Source organism: Struthio camelus, chromosome 15 (genome assembly GCF_040807025.1).
Source record: "Struthio camelus isolate bStrCam1 chromosome 15, bStrCam1.hap1, whole genome shotgun sequence".
Classification (NCBI taxonomy): Eukaryota; Metazoa; Chordata; class Aves; order Struthioniformes; family Struthionidae; genus Struthio; species Struthio camelus.
The window spans coordinates 20,141,937-20,152,013 of NC_090956.1; the positions used below are offsets into that span (position 1 = coordinate 20,141,937).

At 49.6% G+C, this 10,077-nt stretch overlaps 1 long non-coding RNA gene across 1 annotated transcript; it reads left to right on the forward strand.

Annotated features, from left to right (window-relative positions):
- On the forward strand, positions 1–3,653 carry LOC104142253 (uncharacterized). The gene is made up of 3 exons (XR_693679.2): positions 1–506; positions 606–764; positions 3,473–3,653. It is a non-coding gene; the product is annotated as an uncharacterized lncRNA (long non-coding RNA).
- Positions 3,654–10,077: the final 6,424 nt, after the last annotated feature.

Sequence of the window (10,077 nt, forward strand, 5' to 3'; positions counted from 1 at the left end):
AGGCCCCACAAGGTGAAGGGAGCCTCCCTTGAGCCACTGCCAAGAGGGGCTGCTGGCCAACAAAATGAGCAGGGACCCAGTGAGGGAGATTCAGGCCCCCAGACAATAAAAGCTTAAGGCATTTACAAAATACTGGTTTCAATTAGCAGTTGGCTGAACCCTCCTCAAAGCTTTTCCAGCTAATCAAGGCAGCTTAAATGGTAAATATTCCCAGCTAGATTTAGAGGAGGGATCTGCAGTGCTGGACTCCTGGGCTGTATTCCCGACATGCTACGTGATGCAGAGTGAGTCAGGTCACCGTTTCCTGCTGCTGGATGGAGATTGTGATTCTGCTGCCTGCTGCAGAGGAGCGTCTGGCGTGTTGGGGCAGGACTTGGGGCCATGCTTCACGTGTATGACTTTTACCATGGCTGTTCTGCCTTCTTGCAGATGCCCAAATTCACTTTGTGACCAGTCTGTCTGGATATGGACCTGTGATGAAGAGGAACTCTTGGCCGTAGCACAGGGTAGCTTGAGTTCTCACCATTTTTGTGGGTGTCTGTATCTGTTGGTTGGGTGGTCTGGGCATAGCCGTATCTATATCCATACTTTCTAACCTACTCTAGGCCCTGTACACTGTGATCCTGGAAGAGCACCTGGACAGATGAGCCATGGAGTTTGGGAAGAAAATCTGGGTGGAAAATGAGCAGCCTCAAAGATGAGAGACCTTTGGGGCCAAGCCTTACTCAGGTGGGAAGAGGCACTACCCATTGACCTGAGGAGAGGTGAGATGGGATGAGGTGTCTCAGAGGAGAGGGGGAAGCATCAGCTGTGCTTCAGATAAATGAAATGAGGATGTGGCTCTGCTTGGAAATATTCCTGATAACAAGGAAAAACAACCTAACGATGGAGGAGGAGTCCATGGAATGACCCCTGCGCTTGTTGCTAGGGCAGAAGCAACAGCCACTACAAGGACCCCTGCTTGCTCAGGTGAAATGGCCTAAGGGAACTCACTGGCTAACAAAAATCTCTTTGCGTTAGGCCTAGTGGGTCCACTGTGTCCTGGCAGGTCAGCCATTGTTGCAATTCCCTTTTCCTAAATCCTATGGAGTTCTCCCATGTGAGAGAGAGCTCAGCCCACGTGTGGGCTGCAATATGCAGCTCTGGCACCAAGAGGCTTCTGGGCTTTTTCACTCTCCTTTTACTTTGTTTGAGATCTCAGCAGCCAGCCCATGAAGGGAACCGCAAGCTACACCGCCCCAACTCCTGGCTTCACATGCAGTCAGCTAGAAGTGCAGTTCACTTCTAGCACATAGTTATCTTTCAAAGACCACCAATGACCAATCACTTCTCAATCCCCTTGCTAGGAGCAAATGACAGAAAAGTACCATAAGGACCTGTCATCTGAGCTATAATGGGAAGCCCAAGGCCAGGCATGGGACCACTGGGAATTCCCAGCCTGAGCTGCGGGGCTCCTAACAGAGGCCACCATGTAGCTTTGACAAGGCAGACTCTCTATGGGTCAAATGTTTACAGCTGTACAAAAACTTTTAACCACTTCTTAATTAGGAAAACATACCATGCTGTCAGAACATATTTCCTGCCTATATTTTGAATAACCTTTGTTGGCTGAGCCTATTAAAGGCAGGAAAAACCTGGAAGGCCCAGATGCCTTATGAGGAGGTGTTTTTCTTATGTCAAAAATACACCCTCAACAGAGGAAGCTGTTTTCTTTCTCTCACTTACCTTTGTTAAAGTTTCTGAAGCTTGGCCAATTCTGTACCTGGGCAAAAGGGTTTTATCTCAGGCTGAGACTTGGGAAGATGCAGGGGTCAGGGATGGCTGATCCTGGGCATGTTGGAAATGAGTGGGAGCTCCTCCTCACCCAAGGTGTTATCTTGGCCAAGGAGTGCCAGTAGCACCCATGCAGGAACAGGCCTGGGTTAAACTGGCTCCAGCACAGCCCTGCTTTGGGATGGCAAAGCTGCCTAGGAAGGTGTTTGGGGTGAGTTCCTTCACCCACCACTGGAAGGGCCATGAAGGTGGCACATCCACCACCTCCTACCCAATGGCAGACCACTAGGGACGGCAGTTCCTTGGCCTTTTGTGCTGGCCATGGGAGAATACATAGCACCAGACCCAGCAGAAAGCTGGAGATGCGGCCAGACATAGTGTGATCCAGTAATATAGCCGCAGCATTAATAACTGTAATGGTCAGCATGGGTCAGTGCCTGGTTGTGGCAGTGGCTGTGGTGGCAGGAGCAGGAGCGGGTGGGCCATAGCCATGGGCACTGTGCCCTGCTGGTCAGCTGTGGCTGCAGGCGCCATGATCTGGGGGGCAGCTGGGCTGCCTCCAGGGATGTGGGTGGGCTAGAGGGTGTGAGGAGGCAAAGTGAAGAGATGGGCAAAGAGGCTTCAGTTCGCTGACTAAACCAGGCAAGAGGCATTAAGAGCTCAGTGTTTATTGGTTTTACTTTCATTGCTGACAGTTTGTACAAAGAGCGAGCTTACTCTGCTGTACATCCAGATACGTACACACAAACATTGCTAGAGATTGCCTTGGTAGAACATCTTCAGGCATCCTGGAAGCAATGCTCAGCTTCACAGAGCATGGCTCTACTACATCACCTACATTGACACCACCATACTGTGCACCAGGTCTCTGACTGCACCTATGCTACCATTGGAAGGGTGAGGGTGCCGGGCTGTGCTCTAACCAGCTCCAATAACAGTTGCAAAGATGCTACTGTTGCCAAGGCCAAGGCCTCAACCATGGGGAGCTGTGTGTGGCCCATGCCAAACGCGAGTGCCTTGCATGCATATGTACAGGGGGCCTACATCCCCTCAGCAGTGCAGTCAGAGGACCTGTGTGGTCTGAGCCTGTGTGGGGACTAGCACTCCCCAAATGTGTGTTCTGCTGTCATGACAGAGACTTCTCTGAGCTCCCTCCCTGCAGTTAACAGGATCTTTCTTTTATAGCTAATCTATACCGCAGGCTGTTGTGACATCTCTAGACTAGTTAGTGCTGCCTCTAACACTACCACTGCAAAGCATGTCTAACATGCACTGCCCTCCTTGAACCTGGAGGCTTCCTTGCTGTTTGTAACAAAGTGTTTTGGGGGCTGCTGGCATGTCCCTTGCAAGCTGAAAGACGTGTCAAACCTTTACTGCTTGAGTGAGGAGGAACATTTACTCATCAGGAGGCCAAAACATCATGCCCAGTGAGAGGACAAGAGCCAACGGGCACGAACTGAAACACAGGAAGTTCCATCTGAATAAAAGAAAAAGCTTTTTGACTGTGAGGGTGGCTGAGCCCTGGAACAAGTTGCCCAGAGAGGTTGTGGAGTCTCCATTCCTGGAGATATCTAGTTGTCTAGACATGGTCCTGGGCAACCTGCTCTAGGTTACCCTGCTTGAGCAGGGGGGGTTGCACTAGATGATCTCCAAAGGTCCCTTCCAACCTCAACCATTCTGTGATTCTGTGATTCCTCAGACAGGACTTTGCTCTGCAGAACTGGAAGATATACCCCCCACCCCTAGGATCAGACCTCAGGACCTGGGGACACTGCAGGGAAGTTGGATGGAGAGCTGCATGAGCTGCAGTTGTCTTCTTTCTTCTCTTCCCCTTGTGTAAAGAACTGGCAGGTGGCTTTATATGCCACCTCGATCCTGCTTGGAAAGACAGTACCAAACACAATGTGACCCTATCAGTCATTGAGACCTGGATTAGAGATTACAACTAATAAAAATATGTGACCATGTCTTGTGGGATCCAAGCAATGCTCCCAAGCTGACCAGTCTGTTTCTGGGTGACACTGTCCCTCCAGTGGGGTTTTCTGTCACATGTTAAGAGAAAGTGGGTCTGAGAGTACAGCCATCCTGCCTATCCTTCCTGGTGGAAGCTGCTGAATGGCCACCAGTGCTCCAAGAGTTCCTGTCCTGGCATCTCTCTCGAGGGTGAGCTGCTATTGTCCACTTGGAGGCTATTTTCAGCACCTTTATGTGGCTCACCTGCATCCACTCTAGATGAAATCCTGAGGAAATCCTTATTATTTATCCACTTCAACTTTCTTCCTTCCCCAAAGTCTTGAATCAGTTGCTGGCTATAAAGCTTGTGAATTGAGAGATCTGCTCCAAGTTGGCTTCTTCTTCTTTTTCTTTTTTGGCAAACTAAATTCATCGCTACTGTGCTGCCCACAGGGTCTCACTGGCTATGTGTCCCAGAGGAAAGACTTGTGATTACGGAGCAGTTAGAAAATGCTCCTTCATATACCCTTCCTCCAGCGCAGGGCTCCAGCACTAGGGTTTTTTAACGGGCAGACAGAATTCCCATACAAAGCTCATGTCCCAGCCCAGCGGTGAGGTGGGTTTCACATCTCCCACCCATCTGTGCTAAGTTTAAAATCCACCATGTGACAGAATTCACCCAGCCTCGAAAAGCCAATGAGATCTAGAGGTCAAAGCAGAGACTACTGCCTCCCAGGATAGGGAGCATCTGCCTACCATCCTCAGAAAGGCTCTGCTCCCCCCAGCCCCAACTGGTCAGGGCACGAAGGCGAAAAGCCAGAGGTCACACAGTTCTCACTGCAGACCCAGGTTGAAGAAGTGACAGCGCTACAAGGTCTTTGGGAGCAGTCTTTGCATTGTGAAAAGGGACTGAAAAAGCCACTGGATGGCTTTTAGCAGGTTAGAACAGAGGGATCAGCGTCCAGAGCATTTCTACCAGCTCTATTTACTCTTCCTCCCCACTGAGCTCCTGCCCACTGGCTCCCAGCTTCACTGGAGTTGGTCACAGCCAGCTCCTCTGACTTCCAAGTGCTTCCGTATGGGAGGGGGCTTTCAAAAACCATTGAAAAGGAAAATGAGCTTTAAAGAGGGATGCACTCCAGGGCTCAGGCCCAGTGCTCTCTGGCTTCTCTTTCAGTTCCCAAACATTGAGTTGAAGTGGTAGGCAACAGCTTTGGTTTGGCCCCCTAGATGGTAAAAAGCACTGCCAGAGGCACACCCACAGCTGCCTGGTTTCATCAGTGTTTGTACAAACCCCATCTCAATTTAGCCAAAAGGGTCCTCAAACCAGGCTGCTGCCAGCTCCCAACGCCAGCAGTCCTCAGGTTGTGGAGTAGTTTTGCATTCTGCGTGGCCTGAAACAGGCCCTTACTGCACTGACTTACTAAAAGGAACAGGCCAGGCCAAATCATATAGTGTTTCTTGAGATTCTGCCTTCTATTTTTAAGCATTGGCTTTTTCTCTCAGTGCTGAGTGCTCCTTATCAGGCTCAGCAGCTGCGTGGAAGCTAAGGCTGCTGTGAGGAACAGGCACGGGGACTTGCTGCAGAGCACTCTTGTCTTCAGTGAGGGAACTTCTGATCGCATTAAGACTGCAGCTGTACAAACAAGATGGGATGTTTATTCTCAAGAAACAGCAAATGTACCTGACCTGGCCTCAACACAGGGAAAGCTTTTTGCCTTAGCCAATATAGAAATGCAATGCCAAATGTTCATCAGTCCCTCCTCCCCTCACCCAGGTATGCCCATAAAGATGCCCCTATCCCATCCCACCCCACCAAACCGCTTGGTTCACTCCAGGTCTCCTCCAGGAAGGCTGCGATACCACTACTTCTGCAAGCTGCCACCACACACAGTGGAACCTGGAGCTGTTGGGGAACAGAAATGAAAGGGAATGAGCCTTGACTGAAGATCATTCACAAAGATACAGACTGTAAGAGTGGGAAGTAGAAAGAGACTCTGGAAGGAGGAGGAGAAGTAGTAAACGCTGACTGGCCATGCCCTGGTAGGAAAGCAAAACCAGCAGTGCTGGTGCTGATCACATCAATGAACATTTTTGATTCCAGTCTGTGAGCATCACGTCCTCCTCTCCCTGTCCTTCCTTTTCCCAATCCTGTCAACTAGTAGCAAATTGCCGCGTCAACTTTGGATGATTGCTCTGTGCAGAGAGGCAGAGTGTTTCTGTCTTGCTTTTCTTGCAGATCTGAGCCATATTTATGGCAGACAGGGATAGTTCCCTGGTTGGAGGCACCCCAAGAAAGGCAGGTAGTTTCCCCACTGCCATGTTGCAAAAGGCTCTCTAGACAGCAGGGAAACCTTTGGATAAGGGATAGGGTGGTGTTAGACCTCCAGCCTGCTGCCCTCTAGCACCTCCCATGGGACTCCAGAAGTTTATATCTATGATTCTTTGCAGCTTGGCTTCCTCCAGAGATGAGGCAATGCTGAGATTTTTTTTTTCCGCCTGAATGTGTGTGGGCTCTGCTCCCCTCAGGCCTTGGCTCTCCATAGCCCCACATTGGCCCAGTGCCAAGCAGTGAAACATAGAAACTGGACCCAGTATGTTTTCTGACTTGGCTACAAGACATTCTGTTGCTGCACTGCCAGATGGCTTCTCCCTGTGGTGTAGAGGTACCCAAATGCTTGTATACATTACAAAGGGATCAGTCTGAACTGAGGAGCTCTTCCCACTACTGCAAACACACCTAACCTTAAAGAGAGTCTGTCAGAGCCAAGGAGCGTGTGTTGCAGGAGCTGTTACAAAACCACTGGCAGTCCTGGGTACGTGGTCAGGTCTCCAAATGATGCCTGCATCTCTACAGTGGCCCAGGAGGGGCCCTAAGTAAAGGGAAGTCCTTTCCTCTACAAACATCCGGAACATGTCTGTATGAGGCAAAGGTAAGTTGGAGGGTGATGCTCTGGAAAACCTGAGAGACCCATCTGCTCAGGACCCATGAAGCAGCCACATGAAACTGCACAGCGACAGGAGTGAGAAGGTACATCCCCCCATAGGCAAGCGCTTTCTCTATGTTTGCGATTTGCATGGTGCTACTGCACCACACTAGCATCTACAGATTTAGGCAGGGGTAATATCTAAGAGAGCTGATCATCTGGACTGCTTTTGTGACATCCCAGCTTGGAAGACGATTAACCATATGGGCCCAGTACTCAAAAGAGGTGGTGTGAGAACGCAGATTGAAACTCCTGCCCTACTGGGTGCCTGTCCTACCTGCCTGGCTGTGGAGTAAAGCCATTGCTTGTTTTTATTTTTCCTAATGGAAAAACCCCAAGAACTAATGAGACCCACTCTGTCTAGAACAGGGCTAGATCACACTCCTCTCCTGATTGAAACGGGTTCAAGATCAGGTTCTGGTTCAGGCAGAAAAAAGATGGTCTCAGCCTATGCCAAGGCAGTGAACTTCCTACTAAACTAGCAGCTTGTCTGAAGAAGTGGGAAAGGAAGGGATATTTTTGCCATCCTGGAATGCAAAAGAGCAAGAATGTCATCCCCTGTCTAGCTGTCCCTTGGCAAATGCTGGAAATCAGAATCTGGAGAAGAAGCAGGGGTGGCTTGCAAGCCAAGAGTATATTGAGAACAAAATGAAACCAGGGCACAATGTAGGTGCTTAAACGTAGCTGTCCAGTATCATTGGGGATGCCACAAGGCACCTGAAACTCCTACAAGGTCTGTTAGACATGACTCAGATCTTAGAGAAGACCTGCCCCTTTTGGAGGAGCAGCAGGAGTCCAGGCAGATTCCTGGGGGCAGCTCCAAGGATGCTAGACACCTATTGTTTGGCACCTAAATTGCTCCCCAGGAGCAAGCATCTACCCGAGGACCAATTTCACTTCAAGGCAGATGACAACAATGGCAACGGAGGCAAAGAACTATTTCTCAATTTCTGGTCCTCTTAACAAACACAGGAACTTTCATCATCTCTTAGCTCCTGCCGGTTTCCTCACAGGCAAAAGAATGGAGCTGGCTGAGTGAGAAGAAGGGGGAAGAGGGCATTTTCCTCATCAGGTTCTCCTTGCTGGGCCCCAAGAGGGAGTTTACTGTGGGCTGGATGAATCCAACTCCAGCCATTTTGAGTGAGGGAGCAGCCAGTTCAAATGGCTCTGGAACGTTCTGCCAGTAAGCAGTAGCTCTGCCAGCTCTTACAGGGTTTCAGGTTCTCTCTTGGCAAGGCCACAATAGTCTCAAACTGGTAACAAGCTTGTACCCATGGCAACTACATAAAATATGAGGCTGAGGCAGGAACCCTGTAGCAGTGGGGCAGCACAGGCAGAGAGAATATGGGGTCAATGTCAGTCCTCCTCTCTGGAAGCATCCAGGCATGTGGAACTGAGGTAACAACATGCCAGGGAGGAAAAGGCATGCAACAGGACCTGAAGCCTGCTGGGACTTCTGGCATAAGAAGAAGTGCAATTGGAGATCCAGCATGTTCAGTTCAGTCCTTGTGCCCTGAAGTGCTCCCCAGGGAACTCCTTGGAGCTGGGCAGCATGAACAGGACGGTTCTGGAGGAAGCCACTTTCAATCGCCCCTTAATCGCAAGCAGGAAGGAAAGTGAGGAACTCCGTCTCTCCGAGAGTTGGCCTTTCTTAGTGACCGTTTCCTCTGATAACGTTCCCCCAAGGCTTCCTGGCCATTTAAACAACTTCTAAAAGGAATACTACCCTAAGCAAATGCAGAAGGTTTGTTCTGCTCCCACTTGCAGTGTTGTGCTGGTATTGTACCTAGCCCCAGGAGGATGTGGGGGCAGGGAGGCAGATGGCTCATGTCCCTGGCTAGCAGGTTGCGGTTTATTTCTCGTTCCATGGACACGGGGGATTGACAGGACAGCCACATGTACTGTCCACAGCAGACAGGTGTCAGAAGACTGTATTCACTTAATCTCTTTAGCTTGGTGGAGTCAGTAACTCCGCTGCAGGTGGCAAGTTATGGGGGAACACTTACCAGCAACTGCTCTAAGTATTATCTGTCTCAGGCTGACTAGCTGGTTCAGGCCTGCAAGAAAAGAACAAAACCAAAACACACAGGCAGTCAGTGGTGGGAAGACAAATCCATCTTGAAGCAACAGAAGAAACAAACAGTGGCATTGCCCTTAGAGGAAAGGATACTTTTACTGGGTAGAGCAGCAGTCCTCAGCCCAATGCTTGCAAGTAAGACCTGCTAATGTTGCTCATGGCCTGAGGACATAAAACAGTTCAAATCAAGGTCATTGGGGAGAGCAAAGCAAGAGGCTGCCTGTAACATGTTACTTGCTCAGTACCACTGCTTAGGGGGGTCAGCAAAACCTGGAGACTGCTGGGTTGGGGTGGTACTTCCAATCTATATTGTGATCCGGGAGAAGGGTAGGGGAGAAAGGAGACTCTATTTAGCCCGCCTTTTTTTTTAATCAGTCGAATTGCAGAGCTCTGTGTACACGCACTGCTCCAGCCCAAATTCTCATCTTCTTTGCACTGGTGTAAAACCCAAGTGACTACACTTGGGCTTTACACTAGAGTGAATTAAGATGAGGACTGAGTTTTGCCAGAATACAGATGAGCAAACACGCAGCCACGGCAGATCAGATTGCCAAAGGCACTTCCAGCGTGCAGGGGACCCAGTGCCCATCCTTGAATAGCATTTCAGCTATGAAAAGCTGAGACGGTTTGTCCAGTAAGTGCTTCAACACTTGCACCTACTTCAAAGCAGATCTAAACATGTGCCTAGCCCTTGACTCTAGAAAGCATGAGAAGACTTTGCTTTCAACTGCAGGCAACCCTGGGAGAAAGGGACATGTTTTTTTCCTGATCATTAGCTCCTGGAAGATGGGCCTTCTGGATTTAATTTCCTTCTTTACGATGTTTTTAAGGCAAAAAGAGGAAACTGCCTGAACATCTGCCCCCTCCTGGACCCTGGCTGGGTGTCTCCACAATGGAGTCATAATAGCTCTGTGACCAGGACATTGTTTTGCCAGCAGCAGCACTCTGGGGAAGTGGGTCACACTGAGATGCCTTCCCCTGATGTGGCTGGTGGCTAACACTATTAACCAGGGTCCTACGCCTATGAGGCATGAACAACCCCCACCCTCCCCTCACCTCCTTTTTCCTCTGTACTGACTTTGCACTTGTGCAGCTGCCCAGGAAAGGGGCTCTAATTATAAACTGGTAGATACTTTGCATGGCTGAGGAAGGTTACTTCAGCTATCAAGATAACCTGATGCTTAGGGACGCTAGGTCAGCTCTAAATTGCCACGATAGAGCATTTGGTACAACTTAAACCATGTCATTACATCAACATACCACACATACAATATATGCTATATATGA